Source organism: Musca domestica, unplaced genomic scaffold, assembly GCF_030504385.1.
Source record: "Musca domestica strain aabys unplaced genomic scaffold, Musca_domestica.polishedcontigs.V.1.1 16, whole genome shotgun sequence".
NCBI classification, from domain to species: domain Eukaryota; kingdom Metazoa; phylum Arthropoda; class Insecta; order Diptera; family Muscidae; genus Musca; species Musca domestica.
In genome coordinates this window covers 8,227,800-8,254,222 of record NW_026712219.1, presented here as the reverse complement: position 1 = coordinate 8,254,222, position 26,423 = coordinate 8,227,800, and the positions used below count along the sequence as shown (strand labels likewise).

The window sequence follows — 26,423 nt, the reverse complement described above, 5'->3', positions numbered from 1 at the left end:
ATATTTTTTAATATTAAATAATTTAACTATATTTAATATTAAATTATTTTTAAGCCGACTGAGACTCCCAAAAGAAATTTTTAATAATAATAAAACATTTTTAAAGATAGTCTAGGCTTTTAGCCATCTATTCATCCACTAATGATATTAAAAACCAGTAAAGAAAGTCTTAAAGTCGGGCAGGGCTGATTTTATGATACCCTACACCACTTTGCTAATTTAGTAGAGCTGCGCATAACAATTAAAAGTTTTTTTGGAAATTTCAATCATACACGCTATGATTATAATTTAAAGTTCAAAGGACTAAATATGCCGAAGCATTTGTATCTTTTAAATTCGGTCTTGTATTGCCCATTTGGTGCACAATTAATTTGAAATCGGATAAAAATATATATATGGGATCTATATCCAAATCGGAACCGATTTCGATCAAATTTGGCATACTTATTTTCAGGTCCAATCTGATCGTACATGCAAAATTCCATACTATTATACTATATTACACGTTTGGTGCACAATAAAAGGCAAATCGGACGAAGATATATATGGGAGCTATATCTAAATTTTGACCGATTATCTCCAATTTTTCCAATAGGGTTCGTCCTTGGGCCAAACAATTGATTTGTGCAAAATTTTATCTGGATAGGGCAATAAATGCGAACTGTAATTTGTTTACCTGACCCCCTTGTGGTGTAGGGTATAAAAAAGAGTTTGAGAATCCATTAAATATATATTTACGATTCCGCATTAAAAGCTCTTGGAACCTGAAAATATGCTTTAAAGAAAATCCAAAGTTATAGATCTACCACCTTCAAAACACATTCTTAAAAAAACCTACAATGCAGAACTTTTGGTATTGAAAATGTATTATATAGGTCCAGGTTTTGGTATAGCCGCCATATAACTGTACAGACAGATTTAAGATATTTTGGACGTTTTAGCCAAAACTTTTATCCAAATTTGTTGTTAGCAATTATTTTCAAATTTGGAATTTGAAGTTCCTACGAGAGAAAATTGCTCATACAAGTCTTCGTATAGACCCCGTATAGCGGTAGATCCCTATATTCTGTATTTTAATGATATTCATGGGAATTGCATGAACTGTTTATTTGAAGTTTCTTATGGGTATTACGGTCTATGAGAGAAAATTACATACTCGGGTCAACGTCTTCGCATAGTCCCCATATAACGGTACCTCCCTTATCATTTTTGCCCACATTTTTTACCGGAATTGTTTAAATTTTCGTATTTGAATATCGTAATTGCCTGCGACAAAAATTCCATACACAGGCCCACGTTTTGGTATAGGTTCCAATATAACGGCAAATTCTTAGAAAATTTGCGGATTTGAATAGAAAATATGAATAAAACGAAAAAACTTCTTGAAATTGGGGTTAAACTGACCAAGTTTTTGATGAAGGTCTACATAAATTGATGCGTATGCCTAAGCTATAGAAAGACATTTCGTTAAATTTGCAAAAATCCAATAACCGTCAAATCGGATGAAGATATATACGGTACCTATATCCAAATCTAAACTGATATCGATAAAATCTCGAATTTCCACTGAATTAGAATTCTCGAATTACAATTCGAATTACAAATAGAATTCTCAAATTACATTTGAAAAAGAAGTAAGTTGTGAGCTATATCTAAATTTGGACAGATTCTCACCAATTTCAATAACATTCGTCCATGGACCAAACCATTGATTTGTGGGGAAATTTATTCTCAATCGGATGACAGACGGACAGACGTAATAACGTAATAGAATGAAACCCATCAAATGGAAATATGGGTCTGTTTCGTTTCCTTCTGCATGTTACTAACAAATGCAAAAAGACAATACCCTGTACCCCAATGTGGCGTAGGATATAAAAAGGACTCATTAGGTCCCTTTGGTCGCCCGCTTGAAAGTTAAGATTTTCAGCCATAGTAATAATGGTATTGTTATCAATAATATAGGCCAAGATTTGAAGGAATCAATCCAAAATTTTCTTTAAATTGTCGTTGTGGGAGAATTTCCTATACCGCCCAATTTAAACGATGATGTAGGAATATTTTCAATTCTATTCTCGTAATCTGCCGGATTTTTTTTGTAATTGTAATTGATACTATGGACGAAGCATGGACTATATCGAGTACTTGATTAATGAACTTAATACAAAATTGTATACACCACCAACAAGTACCATTAAAATATATTTGGTATTAAATTGAATTCTTCTTTAACAACTCAATGAAGTGGACTAAATTTGCCACCTGAATTTTATATTAGTAATTGCAAATATTATTATACATTCTGCAGTTGCTTAAAGCATTCTGCTTATTTGTCATTGCTTTCACTCACTGCCTTTGGGTTAAATATTTGCTGTCATTATGGCAATATAACACATTTTTTCACTACCACTTTAAGTGGTCGGTCACTGCCTCATAAGCAGTTGGCACAACTTACCAGACGAAACACATACGAATATAAAAACCCCACATAATACCTTAACCCTAAGGTTCAATGTCCCAGCCCCATAATCAGTTGTTAGCTTCATTTTGTTGCGTTCTTTCATAGTTTCCATTTCATTGGTTTTAGAGCGGTCACTTGACACGAAAAAGGGGGGGGGGGGGGGACATTGTCACCAGCTCAGCTCAACAAATTGTATTATTCTGCATTATTTGTTGTTCGCAATTTTTGTGATTAAACGCACGAGTTATGTTTTCAATTTTTTTTGTTCGCTTTTTGCTAAGAAGGAAGGAAAAGTGACAGAGACACTACTACAAATATTTTTTTTGTGATTCTTTTTTTGCGTATTTAATGCGTTTACAAGAAAAAAAAGGCTTTACCCAGAAATTCTAGAACGGCTAGCTGCATTATTGTTATTGACATTGTTTGAATACTGATAGTGGCGTGGCGTGCCGAGGAATGCATAAATGTCATAAACGTAATGAGGTATTAACTAGAAAATTCAATATTAAATTTATATGCGTAAGCATTTGCCGATTTGAAAGCACGTTGAGTTGGTATGAAATTTTCTTGGAAAATAGGTATCATACGCTTGTGTAAGAAAAGAGTACATAAATGGGATTTTCTGAGAATATTCAATTTAGATAAACCAGCTTTCTGAAATATATCTTCTATAATCTGTTGGCAAATTAATAATGATTGTCTCCAGCTTTATATTTGCACCTTTTTATTGCTCCAAATGCAGAATTGGTTCAGTTTGACAAAATGTTTTAATCAAAACGTCATACAGTATACTTATTACTACCACTTAATACTTTTGGAACAATTATAGTGCGCATTTGCAAAAGCACCACCAGATCTCAACATCAGATACCATCAGCGACCGCAATATAAAACTTCGGGATTCAAGCTCTATTCCTTCACCTAATTTCAAATTTAGTGGCATTTAGAACTTTACAAGTACAGTGCACATTTCTAAAACTACCACCAGATCTTAACATCAGATACCAAAATAATCCTCAATATGAATGAAAGCGAAAAATGTCGGAAATAGCATCAAATATTAGAATAAGTTTAGATTTGTTCCAATTGGTCATCTTTGGCACGAATTATGTACTTCAAACGGCCAATGAAACCATCACACGCTGCCCGAATGTTGCTCTGCGGTATTTTGGCCCATTCCCGGAGAAGCGATTGAGGCGATCGACACTTTGGTATTTTTTAGTGCCAACCATGCTTTCCAAAATACTCCAGACACAATAGTCCAACGAATTGGTATCCGGAGATTTTGGGGGCCATTGTGCGCTGAAAATTAAGCGAGGAACATCATTTTGCAACCATTTATGGGTGGCGCGTGCTGAGTCCTGTTATAATATCCAAGGTCTGCGGCCAAAATATTTGCGTGCCCAAGGCTTTAATACACCCTCCAGAATATTTTCGCGATAATATTCCGCATTTATTCTGATGCCACGGTCAATACATACGAGCGGAGAGCGACCATCGGCTGTTATGGCGGTACACACCATCACCATGACCGGAGCTTGAGTTCTGGTGGCCAACCGGAGGTGCACATTCCCAGTTGATCTCTTTGGCAAGTAAACACGATCATTTGTTTTGTTTACGAACTGCTGGACAACGAATGTTTTCTCATTGGAAAAAAATCAAATTCGGCAGTTCACCACTTTCAGCCAAACGAGGCAACTCTTTAGCTCTTTTGAGTCTGTTTTCTGTCTGGTGCGGTGTAAGTTCTTGCACTTTTTGAAATTTCAATGGCTTTACCCCGAGCTCATTTTTTAATATTTGCCGAATGGAATATTGCGATATATTAAGCTCACGAGTCATTTTTCGGCCACTGCGACGCGGGTTTCGACCAAGTCGATTTTTTGCTTTTCGAACCATTTCTGCTAATGTTGCTGTTTTCTTCCGTGCACTTCCTTGACGTCGGTCTACGCACCAGTATCAAGGTAACGAGCGATGGTACGAGACACAAACAATTTATTCACATTTAAATGCTGGAGTGCTGTAACAATAGCCGCAGGTGGGTTTCCAGCTAATTATAAAGAAATCACACTATCACGCTTGAATCCATCACAAAGTTGGTTGCAGTTTTTTCATTTCACCCTGTAATACACATTTTAATCACGATCTTAATCACAGCACTGAAAGTGACCTTAACATAAAATTTCGGAATTCCTGCTCTATCGTTTCGCACAAATTCAAATTGTACCAAATTTAGTACACTTAAGTACGAATTTCCCAAACTTCCTACATACCCCAATCCTATACTCCAAATTTTCAAAACTACTTCCAGGATTCCAGCACTATTGGCTCAACCGTATCCAAATTGTACTACATTTACTACTATTTAGTACATATAAGTACGAACATCAAGAGTTTCCTACATACCCCAATCCTACACTTCCTCATAATCCGAATTTCAAATTTCTGGATTCCACCCCTATCCGTTCGACCAAATACTAATTGTACCAATTTTATTACCATGCCGTACACATAAGTACGAATTTCGTAAACGACCTTCATGTTCAAGTTCTACACAAAAACAGTAACCTTAATTAGAAAATTTCAGAATTCCAGGTCTATTAGTTTACCTAAATCCAAATTGTACGTTATTTAGTACATATTAGTACAAATTTCCAAAATTAACTACATATCACAATCTTACACTCCGACAGTATTCTCATTTCCAATTTTATGGAATTGTATCAAATTCAGTACGTTTAGTACACATTTTCATAACAACCTACATCATACAGTCCAATAGAAAGCTTATTTTAAAATTTCAGGATTCTAACTCCGCCGCTTCACCCAAAATTTAAATTGTGCCAAATTAAGTACACATACGTACGAATTTAAAAAATTACCACCACTTCTCGGCACTAGAATGCAATAGTAATCTTATGTCTAAATTTCCAAATTTCGGCTCCATCCGTTCCTCCAAATTACTAAGTTTGATACTTTTCGTGTACATGAATACACACTTCCAGAACTACCTCCTTACATCGACCTTACTTCTCGATATTGATTCAAATTCCATATTTCAAATTGTCAGCTTTAACCGTTCACATGATACTAAATGGTACCGAATGTAGTAAATTTTACGACTATTCGTACACTTATAGTGCGAATTTCCAAAACCCCTCTGGTACATCTATCATACACTCTATCAATGACCCTCATTCTTAATTGAAGGGTTCTAGCTTTACTGTTTCCTCAAATACAACGGATATCATATTTAGTACCTTTTAATATTTTTCGTACCGTTTTCCAAAAATCCGTTTCGTCTGGGTGTTAAGTCAGTCAGTCAATCTATCTTTTGTTAATTTGGTTTAAAGTTGAAGTTTCACATTCAATTTTATGCATCCTTTTTTTTTGTTTTTTTTTTTTTTTTATTTGATTTAAGCCTAAAAATAAAAACAACAATTGAAACACGCAGACCCAAGCAAATGTCGAACCTTGCTAAACTTATAATTATATTTGAACTTATTTTATATAATACAATGATGTTATGTGTTCAGGCAAGTTGTGTACAAAAATACATATGTATGTACATACGAGTATGTGATTGCAAAATTAGCACATTGTAGTTACTTGAACTTTATTATTTCATATATAACAATTTATTTTTTTGCTTACTTTTTCAACAGTGTTTCTTCAATGGAATTGTTTTTTTTTCGTTTTTCTCTTACTTTGAAAGTACACATACACACCTCATTCATATGGCGGCAAATACAAACGCTTATTACACCACAAAGATAATTTACCGGTTTTATTTTATTTTGGAATACGTTTGTCACGCTTGATTATGCGAACAATTATCGAGTATGAATGATTTCATTTTGGAAATGGAGAGAATTCTGAAAACAAATATGGAAATAAATGCAATTTGGAGGTAGAATTATCGGGGGACTAGACACAAACATAAGCTTACATAGACAGTTCTCTGCAAGGAACACAAACTGTCAATTGAGACTAAAACTTACAAAACGCCTTAAATCTTGCGGTACGGTTATATGTAGCCAATAACAAAATGTGGATCTATACCGTCCAAGTGCAACACCAAAAGCTCTACAGACCTAAAAGACATCTGAGAAATTTTATCAATCTACTTCATTTCGTTCAGATGATAAAGTGATCTCCACAGACGGGCAGATAGACATTCGGACGGAAATCCCTAAAACGACATAGAATTTTATGCTTATCAAGATTGGAAATGGATATATGTTGAAGTAACAGTCGGAATGACTTAATATACCCTCTATGTTATGGTAGAGTGTAGAACAAATGCCCATTACCTATGACCCAATTGGATTTTTTTTTGAAAAAAAAAACTTGTATTGGGAATTCGCTGTTCTGGACCAGGAAGTCCTACAAAACAAATATATATATTGTGAAAAATCCACTGCTTTTGGTCGCTGTGGAAGGCCCTGGTTAACAAATGGTAAGAATTTAGTTATAATGGATTTTGGCGTGGAAATCCTGCAACAATTTTACAAAGATGGAAAAAATACTCAAACGATAAAGCATCATTCATATTATGCGAGATTTGAGATGTTTTCAAATTTTGAATTTTTTGTGAAGTGATAATAAAAACAATTTAGTAAGTATCAGTCGGTTTTGCCAGCAGATGTTTGATTTTGAATTGCGTTATGATTTTGGAGGAGGTTCCGAATGAGTGGATCAAAATTGTTAATTTTGTATCCGAACTGAGTCTTATATAAAATTTACAAGGTTCCAGATTAGGACTATATCGACCACTTCCTTGACTTTGGCGTTTTATGAGCTTCATTGCTATTTATTTATTTATTATTATTATTTTTTTTGGGAGGGAGGGAGTTTAAATTGTGGACCTAATAAGATAAATATTCGTAATATTGACCCTTTGTAGAGGAGGTACTTGACAGAGAGGGCCGATATTGTCCATTTTCATACCTGACACAACGCGGATACAAATTATGGGATTTGCAATGTTCGCTCAAAATTGGATAGATTTTTCTTGTTCTATACGGTAAACTATTTTTTGTGAAAATGTGGACCCTGTCTGGGAGGTACCAGAAGTAGTGGACCGATATTGTCCATCTCCGAACTAGCCATATGGCTGAGGGGCCGACCATGTGACACCCTACAACACTTTAATATATTGGAAAGTTCATTTTACTCGCTAGATATGATCGGATTGTATTCCAAAATGCTAGGCGTCTGCCCTGTCCCCAAATCTTAGAGCATGCGAAATTCTGTGTCGATTGGTCTTTAATTGTGCTGAGCTGTTGCAAATTCAAGAAATTTTTCAGTCTTTGGTCCGTTTCAACCCCTAAAAAATGTGCGGATCTCTTCAACACAATATGCTTTTTTTTTCTGAGGTGATGATCAGGCGACAATTTCAACTTGTAGTACAATTCCACATTCAAAGTCAATTAAAAAATTGCATGCAAGAAATATATGACAAACAAGTAAGCAAAGGCTACAGCCGGGCGAGGGCGAACATTAAATTCTCTACAACACTGCAATTTGCGGTAAAGTTTCTGCAGATCTAAAACCCCTTTTCATTAGAATGAAGATCACCCTAAGAAACACCTTCGTATCCACTTCATACTAAAAGCAAATTTTGAACATAATTGCTCTACCTCGAATAATCATCTGGAACCAATATTTTCTAAAAATTACGATATCTGAAAAAGCATTAGTATTTTGCGAAGAACAGAAAATTCACATTAGTGATTTAGCTGATTTTGGTATAGCTTTAAATAGTAAAAAAATAAAACAAAAATGAAAAAATCTCTTGCAATAAAAAATATATCATAAAATATAAAAATATCACAAAATGTAACAAAATATATTCACATTTTTATTGGAATATTTTTATATGGTGATTGGTCTTTAGGAATCGATTGGTATATTGTTGGTCCATTTTAACCCTTAAATATTTTTGCGATCATCTCCCCCCAACAGTAGGCTTCTATTCTGATCTTATCCCAACCTCCATGTAAAATTTCCTGAAGATCGGGCCATAATTACGACCTGTAGCGTGATTACAAATTTACATAGACAGACGGACGGAACACATAGCTAGACCGACTCAGTTCGGCGGGGTAGAAAATCCATATGTAACATCCTTCGATTAATATTGCGCGGTGTTACAAACAAATTGCAAATAAATAAATAAAATAAATACTTCAAACCATTTGTTATCAAATTAACCAAACCAATTTCCATTCAATTATTATAAAATTCTTAACTCGGCAAATTCTTTGCAAAATCTCAGTCACGCTTTTCTTGGCGGGTAATTTTCCCCACACTTTAAACTTAATTTTAAATTGACCTGTTACTTAAATGAATTGTTTAATTAAATGTTTTGCCTTAAATAAAATTGTAGATGTTAAATGATAATCGTTTGTTGTTGTCGCTGTCGCTCTCGTTGTTGTTGTTATTATTCAACACATTTGAAATGAATCTGGTGGACGGCAGTGCCCTTCATGTGAACAATTAAAAGATTAAAACAAAAAACGAAATGAAAAGGAAAAAAAGTGAGGCGAGCACTTAAATAACTTGGCGGCAGAATTACTGACACATGTAATCAGCCGGTCAGGCAGTCATGCAGTCCGCCCGTCTCCATGATGACGACAATTACGATACCCAAAATGACCTTTGTGAATAACGTTAAAATGTGATTAAAGCTAATCGGTGTTATGTTGCCACCTTTTTATTCTGGCTCTATCGCGAGCAACAACAACAACAACGCTCAACTATGACGTCTCCCATGTGAGTTCGCTTTCGAGGCAATTAATTATTTATTATAGATCGGGGTGAGGGACTGTGACGTATAGTTTTTTACTGTTTTTTTTTTCATTATTATTTATTTTTTATAAATCACTAGCTGAACCCGGTGCGCTTCGCTACCCCTGTTGATTTTATATGCATTCAAAATTTTATTTACGAACATATGTTGGATAAAGGAAAACAAATTTAAAAATTAAAAAAAAATAAATATTGCACTAATTTAATGCGTTAATACATGCATACACGAAGGATTTGTCCTTTGGATTTATTTATTTCATAGCAAATACCAAGCGTGCAGGAAACTGCAATTTTTTTTAAATAGAGTGGCATTTCTATTGCAATTAGTGAATTCGAGATAGCAACATACTTCGCCGTAATAAGCGTATTTCAAATAAATTGTTGTGTTGTTTTTTAGTGTTAGCCTAAGGCGTTGTGGGTCAATGGTTCTTATTAAAATCATATCCCAATCTGATCCGATTTAAATATAATTTTACAAAAATTACTTTTACACCAAACTCCGCCACACCTTTCATATTTCATTGAAATTGGTGCGTCAAATATGTGAAATCGGCCGAGAATATATATATGGGAGCTATATCCAAATCTTCACTAATTTCCAATTAATTTATCACATTTATTATTATAACCAAATTCCGCCACACATTCTGAATTTCATTGGAATCGGTCATATATATCGTGTTTGGTGCATAATATGTATGAAATCGGCCGAAATATATATGTTAGCTATATCCAAACCTCAACTGATTTCAATATAATTTGACAATTTTTTCTGGTGCCAGATTTTGTCTCTCTCGCTTTGGGTGCATAAAATATGTGAAATCGGCTGAGTATATAAATGGGAGCTATAATCACATCTGAGCGTATTTGAATATAATTTGTCAAATTTATTTTTGTACCAATTTTAGCCACTTATGCCGAATTTCGTTGGAATCGGAAATACGTATCGTGTTTTGTGCATCAAATATGTGAAATCGGCGGAAAATATATATGGGAGCTATATCCAAATCTGAACCGATTTTAATATAATTTGACTAATTTATTTTCTAATCAAAATCCCGTTACATATTCCAAATTTCTTTGGAATCGAACATACATATCGTATATGGTGCATAAAATACATGAAATCGGTCGAAAATATATATGAGAGCTATATCCAAATCTGAAACGATTTTAATATTATTTGACAAATGTATATTTGTTTTAATTTCCGCTACACATTCCAAATTTCATTGAAATTAGAGATACATAGCGTGTTTGGTGCATCAAATACATGAAATCGGTCGAAAATATATATGGGAGCTATATCTATCCATATCCATATATTTAATTTGAGAAATTCATTTTGGCTCCCAATTCCGTTACTTATTTTAAATTTCATTACAATTGGAAATACATGTCGTGTTTGGTCCACCAAATACATGAAATCGGTCGAAAATATATATGGGAGCTATATCTAAATCTGAACCGATTACAATATAATTTGACAAACTTATTTTTGTTCCAAATTCCGTTACGTATTCCAAATTTGGAGACTGTATCTTCAGCCAATCAATAGATATGTGCATATAAAATCTAAATTTTTGGGAGGTACCTCCGATTCTGATGCTATATCTCCAGTTCCAAGTGGAAATTCAAAAATGTATATAGCCTATGTTACTTTCAGGCGATGTTGCAGTATATATGGAAATTTTCAGGAAAATCTATTCAGCGGTTTTCGAGTCCATAAATTACAAACAAACAAACAAACAAACAAACAAACAAACATACAAACATTTTCCTCTTTTATAGATATAGATTTCGCGAGAATCCCTTCAATTCGATTTCTTAGTAATATGCAAACTAATTCTGATTGGCGTTTTTTTGTGCCTGTGTGTGTGGAATGACTTGATATTTTTAATTTAGAATGTTATTCAAAATTGTTGCAAACATTATTGTGTCTAATATAGATTTTTCGTTAGAAAAACATACTCACCTTTCTGCTAAAGGTTTTGTCATTGTTTTGTGGTCTTGCAATTCAGGTATATAAATTTTATTCCTATTAAAATGTTTGTATCCAAGCAATTTAAAATAAACTTTCGTTTTTAGTTGCATGCATTGCAATAAATGTGAGAGATAGGGGGACACTGAGAATAAAAATTGAAAATAAAAAGTGGAAAATTTATTAATCTTTAAAACATTTTCTATGAGTCAAAATAATAATACAAAATACTAAAATGAAAGAAAAAAGGCCAACGTCGGGCTGGGCAGACTCTGTGATACCCCACACCATTTTGTATATATGTATAACAAATAAACGTTTTTATGGAGAATTTATGAGAATTAAAATATACCAAAGGAACTAATATATGCCTGGCTTCTATCGTATTCTATTAAATTTGACGGAGGCATTTGTGTCTGATATTCATCAAAATTCATCCTATTTGAGTTGATATTGCACTTTTTAAGCACAATAAACTTGAAATCGGGTGAAAATATATATGGGAGCTATATGCAAATCAGAACCGGTTTATAAAATTTATCTAAGGGATTTTTTTGCTGTATCTGATAGTTGGCACTTAGTATCGCTGTTGTGAAGAGTATTTTAGGGATGTAAAATGCAAAATCTGATGAAACATATATACGATTTTGACCAAAGTTGATACACTTTCTTCCAAGCTAAATTCGTTCGATTTGTGCACAATAAACTTGAAATATATGAGAGCTTTACCGAAATCTGAAACGATCTCGATAAAATATGGTAAAAGTATTTCTGAGATGTCTTTAATATATTTCCTCGGATTTCGTTGTTACGGAGTGTATTTTACGGCTGTGGAGGAGAAATTTAACAAATCGGTTTAAGAATATATACATGGTAGCTATAGCTATCAATATCTAAACCGATCTTTACCAATTTTAACACACTTTTTTCTAAGCTCAATTTGGTTATAGTGTACCAAATTTAATCCCATTGGAACTTATATTACACATTTGGTGCACCACAAAAAGCAAATCGAGCGAAGATATACAGGGTGACATAAAAAAACTGCAGCAAAGTCAAATGCCATAATTTTTAATTTTTTTTTTTTTTTAAATGGAAGCAAAAAATTTCGGAAATTGCATCAAATAATAAGTTTAGATTTGTTTGAATTGGTCACCTTTGGCACGAATTATGGCCTTCAAACGGCCAATGAATCCATCACACGTTGCCCGAATGTTGCTCTGCGGCATTTTGGCCCATTCCCGGCGAAGCGCCTGCTTGAGGTCATCGACTCTTTGGTATTTTTTAGTGCCAAGCTTGCTTTCCAAAATACTCCAGACACAATAGTCCAACGGATTGATATCCGGAGATTTTGGTGGCCATTGTGTGCTGGAAATAAAGCGAGGAACCTCATTTGGTAACTATTCTTGGGTGGCGCGTTTTGAGTTCTGTTGGAATGTCCAAGGTCTGCGGCCAAAATGTTTGCATGCCCAAGGCTTTAATACACCCTTCAGAATATTTTCGCAATAATATTCGACATTTATTCTGATGCGATGGTTGATTGATAGGTACGGACAGTGACCATCGGCTGTTATGGCGGCCCACACCATCACCATGGCTGACGCTTGAGTTCTGGTGAACATTTTCAGCTGACCTCTTTGGCAAATAAACATGATCATTTTGTTTGTTTACAAACTGCTGCACAACGAATGTTTTCTCATCGGAGAAAACTAAATTCGGCAGTTCACCACGTTCGGCCAAGCGAAGCAACTCTTTAGCTCTTTTTGAGTCAATTTTCTTTCTGTTGCGGTGTAAGTTCTTGCACTTTTTGGATTTTCATTTTTTTTCAATATTTGCCGAATGGAATATTGCGATATGTTTAGCTCACGAGTCATTTTTCAGCCATTGCGACGCGGGTTTCGATCAAGTCGCTTATTTACTTTTCGAACCATTTCATCTGATGTTACTGTTTTCTTCCATCCACTTCCTTGACGTCGGGCTACGCTACCAGTATCATGGTACGAGACACAAAAGAATTATTCACATTTAAGTGCTGGAGCGCTCTAACGATAGTCACTAGTGGTTTTCAAGCCAAATATAAAGGAATCACACTATCACGCTTAAATTCCATCACGAATAACTTTTTTTCTGGAAAATTCTGACCAAAATGCATTTATACGCTTGTAAACAATATAATATATGAGCTATCACTGAAATAATTTTAACAGCTGTCGGACGAGTGGCTTAGAAATGACAGCAGTCTGAAGTTGTTTGCAGTTCTTTCATCTCACCCTGTATATGTTAGTTATATCTAAATTTGGACCGATTATCACCAATTTTAAGAGGGCTCGTCTTGATCAGACAATAAATGCGACCTGTTCTTCGTTTATAAAAATACATACACAGACGGACAGGTGGCCGACATGCATAAATCGACTCAGAATGTGATTCTATGCAGATCAGAAAGAACTATGGGTCTAACACGCTTCCTTTTCTATGTTACAAAAATATTTTGAGAATACCTATTTTTCGAAGAAAACTAAATTTAAAAATTTACCTGCCGTGGTCAAGAACAAAAATCTAAGGTAATGACCTAAAAATAAATATTCCACTGCATCACATACTGATAAACAAACACACAGCTAATAATGCACTCAATATACGGCAACAACAAATTCAATATAAACGCACAATAACAATATCAGCTGCTACCTTGGCGGCGTATAATATTAATGTTTATTGTTGATTTTATTATTATTTATTTGCCTTTCATTATTAGAAGTTACACCTCATCAATTTTCGATTGAATTGAAAATAAAATATTATTTACCTTTCTGCAACAAGTCTGTTGTGTTTGTTTTTGTTGTACTAATTTTATTTGTTATTGTTATCATTTAAATCACTCAGCATGAGTCGGCTAATTAGGGTCCGAAAAATACTTCGAAGAAGAGTTTTGTTATAAAAACTTATAATACGTTTACCTTACACAGATTGCGGATTCTTGTTTTAGGGAAATATTATGTGAAAAACATTTTCTTTATTGCCCATTTTATGTATCTTTCCTTAATAATTTTTGAATTCCCTCAGCTATATGGCTAGAGAGGGTATATATCATTTAGTACGACCAAAAGTGCGTCATCGTTAGACCAAAGGCATCTTTGGAGTCGATCTAGCGACGTCCGTCCGTTTGGCAAACTGGTGCGCACGATAGCTCTCGAAAAGAGTGTCCGATTGGACCAAACATGGTTCATCGTAATACTATTATCAAACTTAGATCGAGTTCGGATATGGGTATTATCGGTCCACTCCACTCCTGTACTAAAGTACAACAAAAATCAGGAAAATTTAAAAAAATACTGCACAGAAAGGAAAATCCAATTTTGCTTCAACTTTGCAAATTCTAATATTCGCATCAGTGCTAGGTCAGGTGCGATCATAGAAAGGGTCAAAATTTTGACTACTTATAATTCTTATAAAATGTGATATGTGTTCAAATTACACACATCACAGTATTTTCAATAACCCAAGGTCTGGTTGGAAAATGGTACCTCCCCCAAAAAAAGATCAAAATCTTGAATACCCTTGAAGCTCATAAAAATAAAGAAATAAGCATCTGTTTCTCTTCTTATTTCCAACATACCATTATTACTACAAACACAAGATCTGCTGTATACATCGGTCCACTCCTTCTGGTACCTTCCCATACAAAGGGTCATTTTTGTATGGGAAGGTACAAAGGTATGAATATCTTTGAACTTAATAAAACGCGAAATTAACATCCGATTCCATTCAGACTTGGCACATCTCCACATTTCTATCAGCAAAAAATCTGTTATTAAGATGGTAGAGACCTGACCATTCCTTATGGTACCTCGCCTAGAAATGGTCAAATTGAAATAAGCATCAAACTTTCTTCAAATAATTTTATATGTCATAACTTGCGAAACATCCTTAGATGAATGAATAATTTTGCATAAAACTGGCTATAGATGTTGGTTTTTTGTAATTTTGCCCATACCAATATTTTTATCTGTGTAAGATGGAGTACGAAATTTGAATACTTCGGTCGACTATATCTAGCACCTCATGCACATTTTAACATTTTCTAAAAATTATCACATATCTCATACAAAGTGAAGGAAGTAGGCAATATAGTCCAAACCTGGCATGTCGCAATATTTATATCATATTTAATTAGGTCCGTTACAAAATGGACAATATTGGTTCATTCCTTCGGAACCTACTCCATAGAGGTTCAACCATTTTAATCGTACATTGGTATACATCTGTCGGCAAAACCGACTGATACTTTTTAACTTTTTTTATTTAACGAGCTGCTGGATTTAGAAAATCGAATGAACACACAAAAAGCTCAAATTTAAAGATGCTATAAATTTTGTACAAGAAAAAATTTGGAACTTATTATGGGAATTCTCAAATATTTTAAGAATTCTCGTTTATACAATGGAATATTTATTTTAAACTTAAATTACATTATACAAAAAAAAAAAAAAATCCCAGTTGATAATCTCTTCGTGTGAATACACTGAGTTAAAGAGATTTCTGGGAAAATCAATATTTATAATTTGCTTTTGTGAAGAGAAAAGTGTAAATATATTTGAGCATGATTTTGCGGATTTGTTGTTGCTCAATGTACTGAATGTTGGAGAATTTCCATTTAACCATCATACTGATTACTTGGAGGAGCTACCATAGCAACCCATAAGCCGAAAGGAACTTATATAGATTTCTACTAAATTTGACAAACTGAGTGCGATGGTGTTGAGTCTTGTTGGAATGTCCAAGATCTGCGGCCAAACTGTTTGCATGCCTTTAGCACCATTTATTCTGATGCCACGGTCGATTAATACGAGCCGAATGGAATATTGCGATATGTTCAGCTCACGAGCCATTTTTCGGCCACTGCTGATATTGCTGTTTTCTTCCGTCCACTTTCTTAACGTCGAGCTGCGCTACCAGTATCACGGTAACGAACGATGGTACGAGACACAAAAGATTTATTCACATTTAAATGCTGGAGTGCTCTAACGATAGCCACTTGTGGTTTTCAAGCCAAATATAATGAAATCACACCATCACTCATAAATTATATCACGAATAATTTTTTTTCTGGAAAATTCTCACCAAAATGATTTTGTACGCTTGTAAACAATATAATGAGCTGACCCTGGAAAAAATTTAACAGCTGCCGGACGAGTGGCTTTGAAATGACAGCAGTCTGAAGTTGATTGCAGTTTTTTCATCTCACCCTGAAGTACACATTTTCAAAACCAACTCCAAATCTTAACCACAGACACCAAAAGTGACCTTAACATAAAATTTCGGTTCTCTCAAATTCAAATTGTACTGAATATAGTACACGCCCTCCAGAATATTTTCGCGATATACCTTGGCCGGCGCTTGAATTCTGGTGGCCAAACGAAGGTGCACATTTTCAGCTGACCCCTTTGGCAAGCAAACACGATTATTTTGTTTGTTTACAAACTGCTGGACCACGAATGTTTTCTCATCGGAGAAAACCATATTCGGCAGTTCACCACTTTTGGCCAAGCGAAGCAACTCTTTAGCTCTTTTGAGTCTATTTTCTGGCTTTACCCCGAGCTCATTTTTCAATATTTGCCGAATTTAATATTACGATATGTTCAGTCACTGCGACGCGGATTTCGATCAAGTCGCTTCTTTACTTTTCGAACCATTTCTGCTGATGTATCTATTTTCTTCCGTCCACTTCCTTGACGTCGGGCTACGCTACCATTATTACTGTAACGAGCGATGGTACGAGACACAAAAGATTTATTCAAATTTAAATGCTGGAGTGCTCTATCACAAATAGCTTTTTTTTCTGGAAAAATTTCAACAAAAAATGAAATGACAGCAATTGAAGTTGGTTGCCGTTTTTCCATCTCACCCTGTATACACCTATATAGCCCATTTTCAATACCAAAAGTTCTGCGGTCCTAAAACACACCATTTCGTTCGGAAGCTAGAATGATTTCAATAAACTGACATAGGGAGGTTTTGTAAATGTATTTTAGAATCGTACAATTTTTGATATTGAAAATGGGTTATATAAAATGTCCACGTTTTGGTAGATTCCCCATATAACGGCACCGCCCTATTGAAGGTTTTTAAGATTTTAGTCATAGTTACCACCAATTCGGCGACCACAGGGCAATTTGTGTTCCCAGTATGTTCTGGTACGGGTCCCATATTATTGGACCTCCGGGTATACCGTATTTTAATGGTTTCAAAGTTTGTATTTAAAGTTTGAAATAGACATGAGAAAATATAATCCATACATGTGGAGATATTAAGAGTTAGAAATGGACTGCCTATGTACCTGCTTTTAAACATATTTTTAAGCTCTTCCCGGATTTTACAAGGACTTTCCCGACAAAAGTTTTTGATTTTTCAGGAATATTTTGACAGGGTCTTTTAAAGCATAAAAAACGTGTTTTTCTATTAAAATATGGGCTGTGCATGAATATTTAAATTTTATGTCCAAAAAAAGAAATATATATATAGGACTTTCATTCATACTTTCATGTACCTTCTGTAAAAAAATATATATTTTTAATATTATATTTCAAATAATTACTTCATTTTATTAACCCCCATTTCTTTATTTCATTATTTTCTTTGCAGTTTTTATAAATAACCCATAGCAAAAACAGCAAAAAAGCGCAAAATCCCTATATCGACGTATAGCGGCAAATTTGATGTCTTTAAAAAGGTAATTAAACAATTTCAGCAAAATCCACAAACACAAACAAAAAAAAAAAAAAAACCTCTTCATGTCAATGCTATTTAGCTTCAATTAAACACTCAATAAACTTTCAAAATTTATTAAATTCAACGAAAAAATCCCCCCTTTCATCAATCAATGAGGCCAGGCCAGTGGCTAATAATTCGTTGAAATAAAAAAAAAACGGGCTACCGTAGACAATATCCACTCCAATTTTGTTTTTTTTTTCGTCTTCTACTTTTGAATTTTTGGTGAATTTATTTGGTCACGATTTTGGTAGTTGTGTTAATAACTCCTTAAATGCCGAAACAATCACGCCATTATTTAATTTCATTTTCAAGTTTAAGCGTTTTTTTCTTCCATTTTTTTATACCCTACACCACATAGTGGTAAGGGTATTATGTCTTTGTGCATTTGTTTGTAACATGGAGAAGGAAACGAGATAGACCCATAGTTACTTTTGAGAACCTTCATAGAATCACTTTCTGAGTCGATTTATGCATGTCAGTCCGTCTGTCCGTCCGTCCGTCCGTCCGTCCGTCCGTCTGTCCATGTATTCTTGTGAACAAAATGCAGGTCGCATTTATTATTCGATTGAGATGAAATTTTCCAAAAAATATTTTTTTGGCCCAAGGACAAACCCTATTGAAATTGGTGAGAATCGGATCAAATTTAGATATAGCTCCCATATATATCTTCATCCGATTTCGGGTTAAATGTGCACCAAATGTCCACTATCAGTCCAAATTACCTGAATTTTGGTACACCCAACCGAGTTCGGCCTAGAAGCAAGTATATAAAATTTGGAGAAAATCGGTTCAGATATAGCTATAGCTCCCATATATATCTTTCATCCGATTTGGTGTTTAAGCCTCTCACATTCGTAATATGCACTCCACAAGAATGATATTTGGTACCAGATATAAGATACAGCTCAGAAATAGCTGTTTTAAATTTTATCGAAATCGGTTCAGATTTGGATATAGCTCCCATATATATCTTCATCCGATTTCGGGTTAATTGTGCACCAAATGGCCAATATAAGTCCAAATGGACTGAATTTTAGTACATCGGACCAAATTCAGCCTAGGAGCAAGTATATCAAATTTAGTGAAAATCGGTTCAGATATAGATATAGCAACCATATATATGTTTCATCCGATTTAGAGTTTTAGTCCCATACATTCGTAATATTCACTCTACAACCGTGATATTTGATACCAGGTATTAGATGGAGCACAGGAATAGCTGTTTTAAATTTTATCGAAATCGGTTCAGATTTGGATATAGCTCTCATATATATCTTCATCCGATTTCGGGTTAAATGTGCACTAAATGGTCAATATCAGCCCAAATCACCAGTCTGGAAGCTAATACGTAAAATTTGGAGAAACCCGGTTCAGAGATAGCTATAGTTCGTAAAATGCACGATAGAATTAGATAGATTTTGATTTTGTACCAAATATCTCATAGAGCTCTGAAATGCCCTGTATAAACCTTTTTACGAGAGCTCTACTAAATATGCATAGTGGTGTAGGGTATCATATAGTCGGCCCCGCCCGACTTTTGAGCTTTCCTTACTGGTTTTATTTTGGATAAGTGGTAAGTGTTTTTGCAGGGAGAGGCAGAGGAGGAAGAAGTAAAGAAAAACACGTCATTTCAAATGTGAGACTAATGTCTAAGTTTTGGTGTTTATTTTACCTCCCAAAAAAATTAGCAAAGCAACAAAAAACGCAACACACGCAGTCTCAAAAACCAGTCCCACACACCGATGGCCGGAGAGATCATCAGGCCAGATCTACCATCTCCCCCACCAACACCACTACCACAACATTTCATCTTCATGCTTGTAGCTATCAATCGTCATCGATTGTAGGCAGCATAACTCCCGCCATCACCATCCAAAACACAATTTCGCTCTCCCAAATCATGTGTGCGAACGTGTCTGCCGCTAACTTGGCCAAATTGAAGTGGCTGGCCATATTCCGGTGAAAATGAAACAAAAAACCCCAAGAGCTGCGGCCAGCGTAGATGTTGAGATGCTGCATTTAGAAACCTTAACATTTTCTTTTTGTGATATATGGGGTTTGTATCACAAAACAAGTTATAATGCTTTCGGCTGGTGTTGGTGGTAGAGAAGGTGGTGACGGCGTTGTTTTGTATTTCTCTTGCCGGCCGGCCGGCTAACCGGTGCTTTTCGCAAACTTCTGCTGTTAAGGCCATGGTTGTTGGTAATTTTTTTTCTTCTTTGGTCAATAAAAAAAACTTGATTCTTTTCAAGAGAAATAAAGTCAGCGACTCTGATGATAAACGTTTAGCCATAAAACAAAATTCGTTTGATTCGCCTGTCCGTCCGTCTGTCTACCGGGTCTGTGTCATTAGTCCCAAAATTGAAAGTGAATTCATTGCCAACGTTGGTTGTTTTGGCTCTCTTTTTGTTTTGCAAACAAACAAATGTTGGCGAATTGAGTCATTGCTTTCATTTTGTGAATGATTGCAAGGGAAATTTTTATTGTTAAAATTATTGGAGGTGGTTTTTACAATATTTACAGAATGTAAAAGAGGTCTGATGTGGAGGAGTGAGTAAGAGAGAGGGAGAGGGAGAGAGAGAGAGAGTGAGAGAGACAGAAACATAGAAAAGGCTTGTTTTCTTTATCAAAGTTGATAATGCGATAAGTGAATATGTGACTTGATATAAATTGTTATTGGAGTAAGAAGTGATTTCCAAGAGCTGTAGAAAAAAACACATAGAGTTCAGAAAAAATTATTAAATCTATCTTTGAATTGAAAGCAGGTTTCATATAATTTACTGTTTGTAAATCATTTCATGCAAATGTTAACCGAGACTGCAACCGAATGATCCATCCGCTTAGTGCCATTTCAGCAGACTCTTTCCATCATTTCGACACGAATAATTGAACGGGAGAAACGGCTGAAGTTAAAATTTTAAAATTTTTACACGAGACCGAGTCTTTTTGAAAATTCGTACTGAATGGGTACGAAAAGTACTACAATGAACTAAAAATTTAGTCAACAATTTGCAATGAGAGCCACTAATGGAGTGCAGAATAGTTATACGAAAGGATTTTTGCAAAGTCAAATTTTAAGTTTACGAAAAGTTCTAAAAAGTGCTAAACCTGCAAAATGGTACAATTTGGTATTTTTTAAACTAAAACTTGAAATATGTCCTGTATTTGTACGAAAAGTACAAAATGTTCTGAATTGGGTATTCGGTAAAGGAATATTTGATATTGAAGTCACTGTTGATATTTGAGGTTGAGATATGCATATTCGTTTGAAAATAAGTACCATAATTCTTCGAAAAGTACTAGATGGTACTGAATTTTGTATTGAGTGAATATGTAGAGCTGGAACCTAAAATTTGATATTGAGCTCTCTGTAGGTGTCTGGTCTTGAGATCTTGTGGTGGTTTTGGAAGTGCATACTATTATTGTTCGAAAATTACTAAATTGTATTGATTTTGGTTCACTCTTGGTATCGAGGATGAAGAGATGTAGATTGTTGAATATGCGCACTAAGTGTTATTACATATCCCGATTTTCGGTATTTTTACGGTTTTAGCGACTTTTTCAATGGACATGCACAAATAGGTCTTATGATTATAGTCTTATATAAAATCACCACCAGATATTCCGTGTATTCATGCTTTTCCAAATATTACTTCATCCCATTGATATTCGAGATTTTGATGAATTTATTGAGATGTTTTAAGGGGTTTGTTCCCAATAATAGCCGCATACGGGTATTTTGATAGGTTTCTTGACACATTTTTAATGGAAAATTTTGGATTATATTTTTCAAATTTGCCATTTTAGATGGATATCTCACGAAAATTTTTTTTTCGCAATGGCACGGTAACAAGGGAGGGTTCGGTGGGGTCGAACTTAAATGCTTTTTTATTTGTTTTTTTTTTTTTTGGGGACCTTCGTCCAAATTTCCAAGAGCACTTTCACAAAAATTCTCATCATTCGGCTTATCGCACCATTTATATTTTGAAATGCTTCACACCTAAATCAATCCGCAAAATTTTCCACCTTGTTGAACAACAGAGGCCCAATTGCTGGAAACATCGATGAATCGATAATTGATGGTCATCATTAACACTGGCCAATACAGCTGTCATATTTTCTTCAGTTCGCACTTTACGTTTGTGTGTTGATGCTTTTGATGTCCAACAATGTAAATTTGGTGGTAAATTTCAATTGCCCGAACAGTCGCTTTAGTGGGTCAATAAAACTGATCATAAAATGGAAGAAGCGAGCGATGAACTTTCTTAAGAGAGCAAGCATTTTGAAAATAAGATTTGATAATTAGCAAGCTTTGTTCGTTTATAATACGAATCATGGTTAAATTGAAGACCAAACTGGAGATATTTGACAGTGAAACAAAACATGAAATGTGAGTGACCAGTGTTGCCAAAATATAATAGCTAAAAAAATCACCCTTTAACTTCTGCTCTCCACCACTTGTGTTATTTTAATTTAACATTAAAACAAGTTAAATAGTATCAGTCGTTGATGATGTATATCCCCAGCCTTGAGTTATGATTATTCAAAGTGTTGACCCTATATGGTGGAGGTTCCGAAGCAGTTGGTGTTTTTTTTTTTTCTAAACTTTGAACCCTTTGTGGGGGAAGTACCAGAACGAGTGGGCCGATTTATCCCATATTCACAGCAGATCTTTTGTTAGTAAAAACAATGGCATGTCCGAAATTTGTATTGGACGGGATGCTTATTTCGGATTTTATGATCATTTTGATTATTCAAAATTTTGACTATTTGTGGGGCAGGTCCTAGAAGGAATGGTCGGATATCTTCCATCTTTATAACAGATCTTGTGTTGATGAAATTATTGAGATTTGCCAAGTCATAACGGAATCGAATCTTAATTTCGTGTTGTATGAGCTTGAATGGGTATATACAAAATTATGACCCTTTTTGGGGGAGATACCGGAAGGAATAGACCGATAGATTCCATTTTCACACCAGACCTTCGGTTAATAAAAATAATAATACATCACATTTTATAACAGTTATAATTATTCAACATTTTGACCCTTTGTGGGGGAGGTACATGATGGAGTGGACCGACATTGTCCAATTTCGCACCTGACCTAGCACTGATGCAAATACTAGGTTTTGCAAATTTGGAACAAAATTGGATTATCCTTTCTTTTTTTTGTGAAGTAAAATATTTTTTTTACCAGAAGGAGTGGATCGATATTGCCCATCTCCGAATGTCCAAATTTGGACCAAAATGGATACATCCTTCTAGAGTTATAGTGCGAACCAGCCAGACAGACAGAGAGACGGATGGGCGGACATCGCTACCATTATTTGGATGAGACACGTTGTGGCCGTCAAATGATATATACATTCTATAGCCGTATGGCTGAGGGTGTAATACACTGTCGCCTATTTATTTTCCTAATTAACTTTGGAATTTCTCTATGTCAATAATCTAGAAGAGTAAAATCTCTCCAAATTACAAAATATTCCTTGTTATTATTCAAATTTCTTTAACCTTGAATCAAGCAATTGATTTCTAGTTAAACCAAAAAACCCTTATATTGAGGTTCAAATCCGAACAACCTGTTTCAAATAATGTTTTGTTTTCTTGTCTTTTTTTTTTGACAACAATCATTTGCTGTGTGAAAACGACCTACTGCCTAGAGTGAGAGTGAAATTTATTATTAATTATTCGAGCCAATTAAATTGCATGGTCAATGAAATTAATAACACGAACCGTTGAGCGAAAATGATTAATGATTTGGGAATTAACAAATCAAATTGAAATATTTAATATTCTATATACATGAAACAAGTTTGTTAATACGTTAATAATTGAAATTTATTTGTTCATTGACAAAAAATATGGCAAAAAATTCCAAATATTCATCCCAAAGTGCAAGCTAATAGTGATACCGTATAAAAGTATATATATTCATTCACCTTAATTAGCATTAATTTGATAATGGCAAGTTGAGTATAAAAATTCCATATATTCATTGAATGATTGTGGAATCACATGCACACAGAAAAACAAAATCAAATACAAATTTCAATAATTCTTTAAAATTTTACTTCCAAATCACCTCGGTAAATATTTGACCATTTAAGGTTAGCTAAGGTTATTTCCCTTTACAATGTAACTCATTTAAGTCCAAATGCCATTTTTATTACACATTTAGGCGCCCATAAAGCTGTATGATTGATCATTATAACTCCAAAAATGTAATATGTTAATTAAGCTATGTGTTTATTTTTGTAACAAAACCTCTCTTCCCCACCCTAATTTAAATCATTTTAAGCCCTTATGGGTCATAAAGACTACTTTGCTAACCATTTTACAACGTTTACAAGACCTTCATTGAAAACTATGTTTGGTACTAAAAAAACTAATAATGGTTTCCAAGTAAATCAGTTTTTCTACAAACAAAAAAAAAAAAAAAAAAAAAAAACTAATAAAAATAATGACAGCTAGACACCAAACTGCCACTATTTTTTATTTATTTTGAGCTTCAACATTACCACCTTTTCCATTCATATGCTAAACTTGCTTTGTGGGCGTTTGCATATGAACGTGTTTTTTTAACAGCCGCATCAACGGAAATCTGCTGCATTAATTTCAAAATTTCAAACAGTCTTTCGTTTTCCACCCACACTCAATGAAGTGAAGGAGAATTGACATCTTATTTAATATTTCATGGTTGATCATCGTCATCATCATCACCGTTTGCTAAATTTGGTATTTTGTATAATTATAAAAACAAAAACCAACAACAACAAAAGCACATCGCATAACAATGCAAATTTGTCGCTACTGACCGCCAGACTAGAACCTATCGAATAACGACATATATGTATAGTTACACATATGTATGGACATATGTTAATTGTATCGTGACATGAATTTTTTTGGCCATGACACTCAAAGTGTTGTCATTGTTTTCTCTGTGGTGTGACTAATCCACCTAGCAAAATTCACAATTAAAAAGAATTTTTGTGTTAAAACAATAATATATAAAAAATTAAGAAACTGGAGCCAGTGGGAGAAAAAATAAACAAGTAGAATTATTTTCTTTCTGACCCATTAAAGCTACAAGGATCTAAACAAAATTAATTCTATTTGGCTGAACTGAATTTTTTCTCCAATAAAACATGTAAAAAATTTTATACCCTCTACCATTAGGAACGAATTTGGCAATTTTCAAAAAAAAAAAAAAAACAAAGAAAAAAAATGCTGTCCGTTAATAATTTTGTTATATCATTATATTAGGGTCAATATCAATATATATATATATATATATATATATAGAATATCGGAAGGTACCGTTATATGGCTGGTTATATGGCTGGAAATGGCCCATTTTCAATATCAAAAGTCCTGCAGACATAATATACATTCGAGTAAAATTTTATCAACCTATTTCATTTCGTTCGGAAGCTAGAGTGATTTCCACAAACGGATATCGCTAAATCGACATAGAATTTTATGTATATTTCGAAGTGTTGCAAACGGAATGACATACTTAATATACCCTCCATACTATGGTGGAGGGTATTATAAAAGAGGTAAACACATGTCTACCTTAAAATTCTAGCTACAGCTAGAATCTTGAAATTTTACACGAAGATTAGTGTTAGTGCGTAGGCGTGTAATAAGGCTGGGTTCTTCAAAATTCGTATTAAACGGACACGAAAAGTTCTAAAATTTACTAAAAATTTAATACTTTGTATTGGACAAACAGAATGAGCTAGAATTCTGAAATTGGAAATTTAAAGTTAATACCATTTGGTATTATGTTAAAAAAATGGTAAGAGAATAAAGGTTGGAATGTAGCTTTGATATAAGAAGATGGTTTCTAAAATGTACTGTAAGTGTACGTACAGTACTAAATGATACTGAAATTGGAACAAGTTAGTTTAGGTTGAACGGATGAAGCTGGTAATTTAAAGTTTTGTATTGGGGTCCCTGTTGGTGGTAGGTTTGTGATAAAAATGGATTGGAAATGTGTACTGATAGTGCGCGAATAGATTGTCAAGTGTACTAAATGTAAAAGATTGTTTTAGGATGAACGGACGAAGCTAAAATTTTGTACCAAATTGTACCAAATTTGGTATTGGATAAAGGGATAGAACTGAAATCGTCAAATTTGATATTGAGGCCTCTGCCGGTATCTGGAATTGAGATATTGAGGTTGTTTTGGAAATGTGTACTATAATTGCACGAAATACTAAATAGTACTAAATTGGGCATTGAGTGAAGGCATAAAGCTGGAAACTGTTGGTGTCTCTGGTTAAGATATGGAGGGCGTTTTGGAAACGTACTATAATTGTTTGAAAATTACGAAAAATACTCAATTTGGTATTGGGTGAAGGGATAGGACTGAAATCCTAAAATAT

General features: G+C 34.3%; 1 protein-coding gene across 8 annotated transcripts in view; it reads left to right on the top strand.

The window, feature by feature from the left end:
• Positions 1-26,423, top strand: part of LOC101898945 (Leucine Rich repeat protein) — a 149,164-nt gene that overhangs the window by 55,991 nt on the left and 66,750 nt on the right. For all 8 annotated transcript variants that reach the window (XM_059120035.1, XM_059120038.1, XM_059120030.1 and 5 more), the window contains exon 3: positions 17,898-17,985. The gene's annotated coding sequence lies outside the window, so the exon portion shown is untranslated. The remainder of the gene's footprint in view (positions 1-17,897; positions 17,986-26,423) is intronic.